General features: G+C 41.4%; 1 protein-coding gene across 3 annotated transcripts in view; it reads right to left on the reverse strand.

Annotated features, from left to right (window-relative positions):
- The window catches only part of peak1 (pseudopodium-enriched atypical kinase 1), a 97181-nt gene that overhangs the window by 31791 nt on the left and 51109 nt on the right, over positions 1-14281 (reverse strand). For 2 of the 3 annotated variants that reach the window (XM_047595755.1, XM_047595757.1), the window contains exon 3: positions 13154-13230. The exons of the other annotated variant lie outside the window; for it this stretch is intronic. The gene's annotated coding sequence lies outside the window, so the exon portion shown is untranslated. The remainder of the gene's footprint in view (positions 1-13153; positions 13231-14281) is intronic. 3 annotated transcript variants of the gene reach the window in all.

A 14281-nucleotide genomic window follows, 5' to 3' on the forward strand; every position in this document is an offset into this window, starting at 1 on the left:
TATGTCTCTTACAATAAAGAGTTGTTTTTTCTACTTCTATCCTTTAACACATAGGCAAGTTCTTGAAATCATTTTTTTTTTTTTTTTTTTTAGCTTTGATACAACATCATCTTTTCATCTTTCCCATTCACCCTGTACACCTGAGGCCTCCCTCATCAACCCCCATCAGTCAAGGCTCAGTGAACCAACACGCCCGAGGAGAACTCTTTTTGAGATAAAGATAAAGCATTTGGGACCTGTCTGCGAAAGATTGCAAAGATGTCACTGTGTGTTTAGCAACCTGTACGTCTCAGACAGAGTGGAGCACCACCACCCCCTCCCCCCCAACCTCCTCCCTACTCCCACTTCCACCTGGTTAAATTGATCCCCGGCTGTGGGAGACTGGTGTCTGGCTCGGCGGAGAGAAGGGCATTCGATAATGTGCATGTCAAGAGTGTGTGAGCGGTGGAAACATGTGACTGCGGGAGACAAGCTGAGAATATAAGCGAGTGCTGTATCCATGTGACCGCGTGAGTATGTGAGACACTAAGAGGAAAGTTACTTCTCTGGATCAATTTTAGGTTCAACACGTCCCCTTCAAAATCCAAATGGTTCACAGAAACACAGTCCAGCCAGTAGGACCTGTGGTTCTGCTGTAAAAGGAATATCCTGAAATCTAAACTTTGCTCACGCATGGCTCCTGTAGTTTTTTGGACAAGATGAGAATTGGGAATGAATTTAAGGATGTGCAGAAGCAGACAATGCACGTTTCCACAATCCACTGATATTATAATGAAGTGTCAGATTATGAAACTGCTTTCGTCTGCAGAAAAAAATATTTTCCGCTTTATTTATTTATCCAAGTGTGCATAATTAGAGATATAATGCTGCAGTCTGCTCTGCAAAACAATCTTTTTGGACATTCATAGACTACGGTTGTTTGTTGGTCTGTGACACTGTTACTAGTCAGAGCTTTTCCAAAGCCGACACACTGACATTTCAGTACCACACCTTGAAAACAACAGAGGATTTGTTTGTACAACAGCTTTGCACTAAAGCGAAGGACAAACTCACCCGTCGCCAAAGGATTATCATTCTGCCACCAGCGCCTAGTCTCCATTTAACATGCTGTTACTCGTGGCAACCACATCTGGCACAGATCCAAAGCAGCTGCACGTTGACAGTTACACTCAGTGTTTTATTAACTCCAACCACCAAATATTGACTGACATGTACTGTAGCCACATTACTTTCCAAATGTCTTTGAAGATCTTCATTTATCATACATATTTTGGATTGGATTGGATTTGAAGTAATTTCATCTAATTGTTTGGGAAAACCAGTCAATCTGCGCTAACTGATCCTACACCTTTCTCCAGGTGGTGCAAGGGCAGTGGGGTTTTAGCTTCTGATGGGATATCATCCGTTTTATAACTTCCTGTAATGATTTGTCCAAATTAAACCTTTGTGTAAAAACAGCTGCTTTACTCTGCAACGACAATAAATCTGAAGGCTCACCTGCTGCCACTGAGGCAATGAAGACACCAGAAACGAGGGGAGAATCTGTACAAACATTCGGAAACACGACGCACTCACTGATTTTACCCTCTTTACTTATGCTCTTGCTTGTGCATCAGTGGGTTCACTAATGACTGAAACAACAGGAGAACAGAAGTCGTCATCAACACAAATCTAAGGGTCTCACACACTTATATATTCCACATGCAAGGCATGTAAATTCCTTAAAGGGACAACATTTGTACAGTAGACAAAACAATTACTCTGAGGATACTGAGGCCTACAGCACCAATGAATGAGGGAAGACTATAGGAAACGCTGAGAGAACAGACAGCAAAAAGGGACAATAGTGACCACTGAAACGAATGAGACATGGAGAGATTGAGATGTAAAGAAGCGAAGCAAAATTCATATTTCAAATCAGGTTCTACTACTTTCACCTCTTCAAAGAGAGGCAATGTTTTCCCCCCCGAGAAAAGACAGTATGTCGAGGACTGGAGCTCATTTCCCACGCAGAGCACGTTCATTGAGAAGGAGTGGGAGCGCACTGAGCCCGGTACATAATAGTGGAATAAGTGAGGCTGAAAGCCGAGGCTATGAGGAGATGGGATATGGGATTTTCTCCCGCTTTATAGCGCAGAGTTTGAATGATAAGACAGCCAAGACAGCCGTGGCAGGAACAGAATAGATCTGAAATAGTAACGGGACTGCGGAGCAAGACGCTGGGAAGTCGGAGAAAAACCGTGGAGGCAGTTTGTTTGTTAAGGCAACAGTAAGCTAGTGTCTGCCACCATAAATTCAGCAAAGAAGAGGCCAGTGTTGTCTGGCGTAGAAGCAAAATGGGCCCAGTTTAACGCTGGTGATGCCACACTTCACCGGATCACTTTTTGCCTCGGCTCTATGTAGCTTCCATCGAGCAGCTGAACTGCAATGATACACAGTTCAGAAAAGCAGATTTTATCTGAAAGAAGAAAACACCCGCTTTTCTTTTCAGTTACTTTGTGCACAAATGTCCTATGAAAGATAAAAGGAAAATAACAGTGAGAAACATCATAATAAAACGCAAAAGATTACTCAATATCAACACTTAATTAGACCTAACATTGGCAATTTGGTCCATGACAACTCCTGGACGGAAAATGTCACGGTAGATTATATAATGTAAGGTACAAAAAGCCTGTGAAGGTTCTCAGCCGTCCAGGTTATGGTTTATCCAGGCAGCCGTGCAATGTACTCCAATTTCTTCTTCCTGTTCAACTGCTGTATACACAGACACAGCCATGTCTGCAATTAGGGACCACAGACTGATCTGTTTTCTTTGCCTTTGTTTAAATCATTTTGACGCATCATCCCAGGAGATATTAACGCGGCTGCAGCTGGGAGTACGACTAGTATAAGTAAAGGCTCCGAGTAACATCTCAGCACTTCAGTGAAGGGCACCCTGACAGCAGTAAATGATGTGCACGCCGCACTCGCTGTCATTCCTCAATTTTTGTAAGCTCATCCGGGGATTTGGAGTGATGACCTTCAAGCATCTCCCCCGGCTATTCAAGCGCCGACTCCCTAAAGTACAGTTAGCGGTGCCAGCGGCTAATCTGTTCGCTTAGTCATGGGTGCTGCCGGAACGTGACAAGTCTGTCTCGCTGTGACAGCCTCTGCTTTCAAAACAAATAGAAAGCAGCGCAGGTCCAGTAACGTGGACTTGCGTCGCTGCATGTGACACTGACGAGTTTGGCTAGAGACTTGCGCGAGTGTGAAATTGCAGGCGTATGCACACATAAGTGTTGGCACACACGCAAACCAGCTTTCAATTTCAGATGCAAACCCCTCTCAGAGTCATGGCTGACTGGTTCCACATAATTCCCAATTTCTACCACATTTGAGCTAGTGTCTACAGAGGGACGCAGTCAAGACGACTCCACCGTGTGTCACTCCACATTCAAGGAGCTTTTCTGCCAGCATGACTCTCACTCGCTGCTCAGTTCAACATGTGTTTGAGAAGAACCAAATATTCAGCAAAAATGTGTTCTTGTGTTTATGTTGAGTTCACGGACTGAACATTAGCTTTGAAAGTAAAAGGTCCCCTCAGCCAACTTCGTGAGACAGATTATAGAAACCAGACTGAAGTATTAACAATTTAAACTGTTGATTCAGCTCCAGTCTACCATAAAGTCGATTTCTTCTGGAAATGAAAGTGTCAATAAATCGTACTCTGTTTGTTATGAACTAATAAATTCATAAGATTAACAGAGTGGCATTGATTATTAGACCAGGTCTTTTCAGTCTTCATGAGAAAGATGTCTATGGTGACCAGCATTGATTAAAGATGGGCCAGCAGAATAAAAAGATGGATTCTCACAGTGTGTGGTGAATCCCATTAAAACGATATGTTTCGTATAGCAGATAAATGGAGAACCATTACAAGCAGACAGTTTTCATTTAAGATTTATTAGCTTAAGAGACTCATGTGTCTTGACGACACTAATTTGGTTACATACCGATAAAGCAGTAAATCATCATATTGAAGTTCATGTGACCTGTACGGAAGACTGCAGATGGAAAAACAATCAAGAAGAAAACACACGCAACTCATACGCAACAAAGCAAAAAAAATAATAAAAAAGTCTGACTACAGACTTGTCTCTGGAGTTATGTACCAATAAATGAGCTAGTAGCGAGTGGCATGGTGTGTAATCTACAGAATTCCCAAGGAACTGCTTTTACTATCCAAACAAGACTGAGACGACAACGTGCAGACCACCAGCAGAGCCAGACAAAAGAAAGAAGGACAGTGGGAGGGGCCTCAGTTTGTCGTCATCACTTCGGCTGCTGCATTTTCATAGTCAGTTGGGAATACTAAAAGGAATTTTAATACCTTTCTTACTGATGCACAATATTTATCTCTGATAGTTGATAAATGTGCCAGAAAGAAACACAGGTAACACTGTTATCTTACCACAGTGAACAACATATCTTGAAGCTCTTAACATAAAATCCCATAAAAAGAGAACATTCTTGTATATTAGAAACAGGAGAAATAACTTTCCAAGAAATAAATGTTTAGTTAGTTACGTGCCATAGCCATTGGTCTAACTCCTGCATGGCAGGAGAGATACAGTGCACAAAGGGGTAGAATGGTGTTATTGTGTTGTTTTCAAATTAAAGCTACTGTGTAGCTCTTTTGTCTCCCCATCCTGGCAGCGAGAGTAACAAACCCTACAGTCCCTCCATCCATCTATTCTTTCAGTGCTCTTTAACAGAGAAAAGACACACACACACACCAGCAGCCATACGTATTTATCCTCACAGTTTTAGAAACCTTTCTTGAATGTTACATATTGTCAGATATGCACCGCAGCAATGAACCAATCCAGGCATTAGCGGACATTAAACAGACGTTACCCTACCACCTCCCTAAAAAAAGTCTGTGTTATGTACAACTCTGCTCATGTGTGCACAGAACACTCCCGTTGTGTGTTAAATGTTGCGTGTTAAATGTGTGAAACGGCAACAATTCGGATCATGTCTATTTCATTATTCCAGCGAGTGAGAGAGTGTGAATTCACAGAACCAGCGTTACATCTGTAACTCTTGTTTCTCTGTCACACTCCTAGTTGCTGTACAGTTCCTTCTCTTAATTGGCTAACTCACCAAAGTAACACCCATCGCTACTGCTGTGCCAGTGCAAGAATGTGACCCCTCCAGTGTGCTATGAAACACAGACTGGGTAACCTGGCACAGATGAGGTTGACCATGTATGGACACATGTGCCAAGGGCTTTGATGTGATGGATGTTCATTTGTATATAAGGGAGTCCTGCAGTATAGCTTTAAATATATACATATATAAAAAAAAAACACTTTTGCAGATGTAATTTAGAAAAACATCTGTGAATCGAATGATATAAAAAAATGAGTACCATGCCATGACATATAACATGGACTTGAAAAGCTCGAGACATGGTGTTCATTGTGGATTTGTCTTTAGAGCATTCATGCTGCATCAAAGGTTCATTCATATTTATGAAAAACTGGACGGACTGAGCGAAATGGACTGAATCCACTATGATGCACTAAGTGGTTAGACGGCTGGCTTTCTGTCTGGCTGAAAGGTAGCGGGGTCCGCTCGCTCGTGTGCGTTTTGTGGCTGGCATTATGTGCGTGTGTGAGAGTGTGCAGCAGCCAGCCTGTGTGCAGAACGGTAAAATGGGTTCATGAGTCGAGACAAAATCAGAGCAGGGTAATCAGGACTCATCTTTGAGTCTCGATCTCGAGTCTTCTCACAGTAACCAAACTGGAAAACATAGGCTGCACAAGCCACTTTAGCACACGTGTTGACAGACAGCGCAGAGTAACGAGACAACCAAATCACCTCGTTATAAGCTCACCTCCCACAGCTGATGCACCGACAGAGCTGACTTGGAACAGCCAATGTAAAAAAAAAATGTCCGATGTTGCTAAAAAAAAAAAATGTCCTCACTGCAGTCATGTGGCTCGGTCAGTATCCTCTGGAAGTTCCAGCTGCCACAGTCTCTGTTACAGCAGTTTAGCTGCAGAACAACGAGTGGAGATTCAAGCTGTACGTTATTTGGCTTCAGCAATTTTGTATTTTTAAGTAAGAGATGTCTGACACAACGCCTTCGAAAACAGTAAAGACAAAAATGGACTAGGAATAAAACAGTTTTACAAGTTACCTGTGAAAAGACAGGTTACAATTCCTAAGCTTTAGTGACTGCACATCCGAACACACAGCAACATGTGTGGAACATACTTTCTTTACCCATTTTTAACCTTTAAGCTAAGTTAAAGATATTAAACAACTATCAGAAGACACACTGATTACAATCTTTAAAAGCTGACTATATAATACTTGTGGGTGAAATGCGAGTTACTGACTTGTAATGCTGTATTATTTTATTCTGAAAACGCACAAGTTAGGGTTAAAGAAGCAGAGGTCTGTTGTGGTAAGAGGGAGCACATTCAGGTATTCAAGTGAGACAAACCAAGAGGGAGAGAGTCAGCAGAAGAAACTCAATGACAAAGAGTGGGAGAGAGCAAAGCCCCAGAAAAAAAAAAAAAAAAAAAAAGGAGGAGGGGAAAAGGGAAAGCAAAAACATTCCAGTGCAGTGTTTGGTGTTGTGCAACTCTGGGAGAGTTGTTGAAGCCTGGGCCTGGGAAAGAGCCAAAGCAGGTCCCCGGGGAGGCCGACCCGCTGGCCTCCAGACAAACACCAGCAAAAAAAAAAAAAAAAAAAAAAAAAAAAAGGCAGAGCAGACATAGCCAGATGTGTGGACGTGCATAATGTGCACAAAAAGAACACACACGTGTAACGGCAGCGCTGCAAAGAAATACAGTTTCTTTCCAAAATTCCATATTGGACATTTGGAAAATGGGATAACTGCTAAAAGTGAGATTCATTATGTAATATCAGTGAGGTCGTAACAGCCCTGAAGTTGATCTCTTATTTTTAATGGTGCTAAGATTAAAAGAATAAATCAAATCTGAGCATATACTGTCACTGTATTCCTACATACCATCTACACTATATGTCTGGTTATTTGAAAAGACCTATAAGATCATGTTCCACACAAATACAAGGCTCCTCTTATGGCTCTACCGCTGCGACTGCTTACACACATTTGTATTTGTGTAACTTCTACCTGATCACATGAATTCTGAACACGGGTAAAATGTTCCTTGTACGCCAGGAAAATCTGAGTGTGTGCTGCCTCAGGTTTCACAAGGTACTTGTCACTGGAGCAGGTAAAAATGTGCAACACGATCTCCCCCCACATGAGCGATTCTGCAATGTACGTCTTCACGTTTGGAAAGGAAAAAAAAAACTCAACTGTCCCAAGCCTTGTGCAAATATAACACTGCTCTAGAAATTCTCAGCGGGAGCAGAATTATAGAGAACAAAAAAAGAAAGAAGAAGAAGAAGCATTTAACCTAAACCACAGAGAAAACAGATGGAAGGACACTGGTATCGGGACGTTTCTCAATCGTGGGTCAAACACGATAACTTTCAACAAGCAATTGAAAAGGCAGAAAATAATTGTAAGATCATGGGAAAAAGAGGGAATACGCACATAGCACATCTACAAATATACACACAAAAACTGGAAAGTCCACATTCCAAATAACTTGCACAATATTGCAGAAGGTTTATATCAATGCACAATCTGATTGTAGGGCTATAAATAACAAGCATGTCAGTGCATTTTCTTCTCTCTCTCTCACAGTCTTCTCTTCTCTCCGTCTTCCAACAACACACCCACACTGCCGAACAGCATACGCATTCTCATTCACTCTCGTCTTCACTCACACTCTCCGCACTCTGGTGTAAAACTGACACCGTGTTTCGGCAGGGGCAGGTTGGTGATGACTGTGGAGAGCTCTGGAAAACATACCACTGTTCTGCCTCCTCTCCCTCTCCCCTGCAGGACAAAGGCTCATTTGGCACCAGGAAATATGGAGGGTAGCATCGTAGCGAGAGCTGGATTTTCCAGGGGTGTGCAGTGAGCGCCAATCAGTTGGGGTCAAAGAAAATTCTGTTCCGCAAGCTTTGACGTCCCACTTGTAAAACACTTGCACTAGCGCAGGTAGTCTCTCAAGGCAAGACAGGAACCGGGTTAACTTCCTGTCATTGATAGTAGTGCGTTAGTAACTTCCATATTGGATATAATGTTTACACTTCATATTGTCCAGTCAACAAGTTCACACAATGCACAATGATGATGATAATAACAGGTGCTTTAAGGCCACATTAACAAGCTGGAACGCTGGTATTGTAGCAACAGTGAAGGAGTAAGATACAGCGAGAATTTACAGTTATGACTGTAACCAGGGTTCTATGAATTCAGTCTCTGTCAGTCAGGAAGAATGAGACAGAACCTAAGAAGTGTCCGAGAAAAGTTTCTGATGATGAGAGAAGGATTAGATTCACATAAGAGAGGGCAAGCACAGATTACCATTGATGTGGCTTTAAATATTTAGATCTGAAGGCAATAATTGGAAAATACTCTCACTACCAGAGAATGGGACACGAGTTCTGCTATGTAGCTTTTAACTCCTCATCTTTCTTTAGGAAAACAATGTAAAGAAATTCACCAAACGTGATTATACCTTTGGCGTGCCGGCCCCTAACATGTGGAACTGACTTCTTAAAAACATTGGAACAGCTGTTTCTCTGGAAGGTTTTAAGCAGCTTTTTAATTAGTTTACTTAAACCAGGCTTTTCTTCGACCACCATGCCCGTATTGTATTTCTTTATTTTGTCTTTCCTCTAAACTGTCTACTATTGGATGTTTTGTTTATAATTTGCTTCTCATTTTCAAAAACATTTTCAAAACACTGTTTTTTTCCACTTTGTAACATGTTTAAAAAATGCTGTATAGATAATACACTAAACTGCTTTTAAAAGCCCAACCAGAAACAGTGCCGTTGGCTATATGCATTGAACAGGTGCACTGCTCGTTCAAAAGAAACAAAGTAGTTCATTTTAAAACAGTACCTCCAAATTTTAAATTTTAATTGAAAATTTGTAATATTTCAGAATACAAATATACAGTAGCATACTACAACCTGACATAGTAGGATGAAATATGTCTGAAAATGATTTAGCTGGATACTCAGCACTCAACACCAGCCTATCCACACTTTAATTCATTTTTCTTTCCGAGATACAGGAATAGGAACATATAGGGTATGTGTATAGGAAGCGACTAAAACGAGGAAACAGCCCCAAGACATGAACGAAGCTGCTGGAAAAAGAAGAACCTGGCCTACTTTCTTCAAAGAACAATTGTCTGTTTCTGCTATAGCGCTCAACTCTGGAAGAAAAGAGAAAGAGGGAACAGATTTGATAACAGTTCCCAATTACCACCAATAAAAAGAAACAGTTTCTGTGAGTGAAGAAATTCTTTTCCCTTTCCCATGGTGGTTTTGGGCTGTGTTTGGTTGATGGTAATAGGGGACAGGCTTATTCCACTAATGACTTAACTATGGCTTTGTCTGTTTCTCTCCTACTATCTGTGCTCTCTGGAGAACGGCTATGCTAATCCAAATATCTGGCTCCAGTTTGGAAAGAATTCACAGCTGTGTTATGTGATTTCATGGGGTTTATTCCAAAATGCGACAGACTACGGTGAAAAGAATTCAATTTGAGAAGGCAAAAGAGTTGATAAAATCCCTGTACTCCTTAATGAGTTTCCATTTAAAATCGATGATTAAGTAATTTAAACTTTCTGTCTGCAGCTTTGAGGAAGGTGATGTGAGGAAGTGGGCCCTCAGAAACAACTGCTGGCATCGTGAGCTTGGAAGCTAATACTGCATCATCCAATTACAGTGAACACAACACCATCCCTGCTCTTTACTGCCAAGTGCAAAACAAACCAGCAGCAGCAGAAAGTAATGGACACTGGAGAAGGCAGAGGCAGCCAGGGAGTGCTAATGCCAACCTACGCCACTACGGCTTGAAGGTGAAATGCGCTGGGGACGAGGGCGAATAGCAGCCTGTGGCTCAAATGCTTAGAAAGAGGGAGCGTATATATGCTTTGCACAGCACCTCTGCCTTTGCCTGAACAAGCATTTCATTCCCTGTGCCTCCTCCTATCAGACCCAAACGGTCTGAGTTACTGTAAGTGTGTGAAATGCAGCCTGACGGGTCTCATTAAAAAGAGAAAGAAACAAAAATAAGATTTTACACACTTCCTGGTTGTGAGGAGTTTTGCTTCTAACCAGTGTTTGCTGCTCACTGCATGAAAGGTAGTTCAAAAAAGTCACCTCTGCCTTAATATTGCAATTTCCAAATGCGTAATCATCAGTTCCTTGTTATAAATTCATCCCATCTGCAAGATTTGGAAATCTATGTACATCCAAAACCTAATTTTTAACTCAAAAAATTGATTAGACTTCACCTCCTTCCAACGCTCCACAGATTCATATTGCCAAACCCATTATCATGTCATTTTCCCCAACGCGGAGTACGTGTATCTTCTAGGTCTCGAACAGAAACACGAAAGGACAGCAAATGTTACAGACAAAACTAAAGGGAAGACTGCTTTCTGGTATTTCTTTGTAAAAGGTCAAGTACAGCACATGAAGTGTTGTTGTTATACGCACACAGTAACATCTGTGGAGGGAGACTGAGCACATGCAAATAGAGCAGGACCCAAACCTGCTGAGACACAACAACACAGATGGCTGCTTTTTACCCAGCTGGCACTGAGACATAAGGAAACAGAGATCATTAGTGGGATAATAAGTGCATGACAATGTTAGCCAAGGTAAGTGATCAACAAATCTTTATAATTACTCAAAAAAAAAAAAGAAAAAGAAGAAGAAGAAGAGATGTCAACTTGACAAAGAAATGTTGAAGAACTGAACAAACTGATGGGACAAAGTTGGGTCCTGACATTGGATCAAAAGGTAATTTGTAATGTAACCAAATAACTAGAGGATACTTGCTGAACTCCTCTGGGCTGGGTTTTAGTGCTAATTTCTGATTTTATAGAACTGAAAGTCTCAGGCTCACTGCTCTCATCGGTGCTTTGTTGAAAAAGCTCCAATTAACCAACTATAACTGCCCAGTGCCAAACATCAGAAACACACAGCAACCAGATGGCAAACATAATGGAGCATTTAGCTACTCAAGGACCAGCGTCTGTGGAGACCAGAACAGAACCAAAAGGAGGATGTTGAATTAAAATTCATCATGTGGGCAGAAACACGGCCTGATGCAGCCTGACTCAACTCTTATCAGAGCACAAGTTAAGGTTATATTACTATATAATCAAATAAATATATTGGTATATTTTTTATATATACAGATGGTGAATACTATATATTTATGAAATAAATATAAAAAAAAAATGTGGAATAGCAGATTCAGTACAGCAGTAAATACCGTAAAGCATGGATTACATTTAAGAGTGACATTGTAATATTGCACATGAGACAATATTGCACAAAGTGTAAATCTTAAGTTATTGTGGAGATGGAACAGTGTGATTTTCAGTGAACACATGGTTTTAACTAAACAGATGACGATATGATGAATGTTTGGAGTCTGAGACCTTTGGACACCTTTGTTTACAATAACTTAAGATTTACACTTTGTGCAATATTGTCTCATGTGCAATATTACAATGTCACTCTTAAATGTAATCCATGCTTTACGGTATTTACTGCTGTACTGAATCTGCTATTTCACATTTTTTTTTATATTTATTTCATATTTACTACTATTCATCTCGACTCTTTATTGATACTTCTGCCTTATTACCTCCACAGCAACCATTCACAGAGTTACTGGCAGCAGGCCTGCCATCGCACACAATATGCTGCTTTTGCCCACCCACCTTCGTGTATTTCTTGCTCTTTAATTTTATGTACTGCCCTTTGCCCTCCTAATTGCCCCCTGGGGATAAATAAAGTTTTTCTGATTCTGATAGTGACACAATTGAAATTGTTTTCAGTTGTATCTACATAAAGAGTAATGTGCACATACACCGACCAGCCATAATATTGTGACTGACTGGTCACAGTCACTAGTTAAGTAAATAACACTTATCTGGTTACCAGGCACCTGTCAGCAGGTAGGACATATAAGGCAGCAGGTGAACATTTTGTTCTCAAACTTGATGTGTTAGAAGCAGAAAAACAGGCGAGTGAATGGACTTGAGTGACTCTGAAAGGGACCAAATAGAAATGGCTGGACAACTGGGTCAGAGCATCTCCACGAGTCCAGCTCTTATGAAGTTGTTCCCTGGCTGCAGTTGTCAGTATTAAAGTGGTCCAGGGAAGGAAAAGTGTCAAACTGCCAACGGGGTCGTGGGTAGCCAAGACGGAGGTGTAGTGGTGCACTTTGTTATCCATTTTGGATGGTGGGATGTCCCTTCTAACTGGGTAAATGAAATCACTCTTGGAACATGTACAGCTCAGAGTAATTAGCCTTAGGATAAGCAGTAGTAGAAGGTGAGATTAGATATTTATACGCCTGGAGGGGATACTTACCAACACACGATACTGCAACTGTTATTTACATTATGTACCCCAGCATGCATTAGCTACAGCGCAGCTCCTCAGCACCTTTGGACATTATGCCAAAAGGCAGTTAAAAATCAATTTTTCAATAAACTCTCCAAATACTACAGCAGCTGTTATTCATATCTTAAATTGTGAATCTAAAGTGGGTCACCGTGCACTAACCTGCCTCTGTGGGTAGCTCTGCAATGAATGCAGCAGGAATCATTATCGAGTTATATGTTGGAGACACTAAAGAAAAACATAAGGTTTTGTTTTTTAAAAAACAGTATTGTGATGCTAATGCCTGAATAAGGTGGGAAGGTGTAGAGAGCTGCAACAGCGAAGTAATGAAGACAATGTGAGAGACTAACACCATGACTTGGGCCTCAGGGAGTAAACAGACTTCGCTGGTAACAACTTTTTAGAGTGGCAAAAAAATAAAAAAATAAATAACATAACTCTAGAATGGAGACAGATATTGCAGACGTCAAACTGAGGACCCGCTAGTTTACTTATTGGAGTGTGCATCCTGCAACGGGTAACCTGACAACCTAACAGCCAAGAAAAAGGCACGACAAAAACACAGACGGACAAACGGTCACAAACACGCTAAACAGAAGTGAACTCACAGTGTAATGAATCAAGCAGGAGCAGCAGCAGCCATGGGGTCCCAGCTGGGGAAGCACGGAGCACCTACCGCCAGACCCTAGAGATGACGGAGACAGGAGGACGAGAAGGCAGCGAGGAAAGAGGAAGGAGCGACAGAGAGGGAGGCAGAGAAAGACGGAGGGGGAGAAAGGGATTGAGCATTTCGTTACTTCGCCTGAGGCAGATCCAGGAACGTCGTCGCTCATTTTCAGATTCGAGCCATTGTTGTGACACGGCATTACGGAACAGATATCGCATTTGCTGGGAAACTGATCACCCAGGCAAAGTCATCCACAAGCCACAGACGCTTTATTACACAAACAAACACGACTTGAAGCATTTAAACTTATTTTGGTTTTAAGTAGCCCCGAGGCCTTCTTCTTAGCAGCAACCTTTTTTTTCTCATCCACCCGTGCACTATTTTGAATAACAAAATGAGTCATCTTTGCAAACAGTACAGGATGAACATCCGGAATCTTTGCTGTGGGTAATAAATATAGCTGGTTTATGTTGTTTAGTGGATGCATGCCAGCGCTCGGATATAGCACTGTTCAAATGTGGACAGATGTTTGTCATTGTGTGAGTTTGGCCGTTTCCAGGGTGAGCGAGGTTGCATCATTACACAGCAACGGGATTCAGTGTTAGTGTTAGCACTTCATGATACGTTCAGAGCGGCTGTTGTTGCATCAAAATGTAACATAGACACAATGAAACACATTATAAAATACTTTGTTGTTAAGCTGAAACCCATTTTTTTTTTTTTTTTTTTTAGAACGCGCAACACACTGTCACATTTTACATGGTTAAATATGTACACAGTACAGAAATGGGAAGGATGTAAGGGTCTATCTGGTCCTGGTGTCCAATGTGCCCAAAATAAACTGGACACAAACTGCTGTGCTAATCCATTTGGTGGATTTAATGCCAACTGTGAAAGGAAGACATATTCTCTGTCAGTGAAATGAAATTGCTCGGCTCATTTCTGGATTCAATCCTCTTTTTGCTGAAGGATCTGTTAAATGTGTTGTGTTGGACATTAATAGGGTGGATCCGTTGAGTGTTGCTATGCGACCGAGGAAAACCGAAGAAAATGATGCAAAACCATCTAC

This window comes from Mugil cephalus, chromosome 10 (genome assembly GCF_022458985.1).
Source record: "Mugil cephalus isolate CIBA_MC_2020 chromosome 10, CIBA_Mcephalus_1.1, whole genome shotgun sequence".
Taxonomy (NCBI): domain Eukaryota; kingdom Metazoa; phylum Chordata; class Actinopteri; order Mugiliformes; family Mugilidae; genus Mugil; species Mugil cephalus.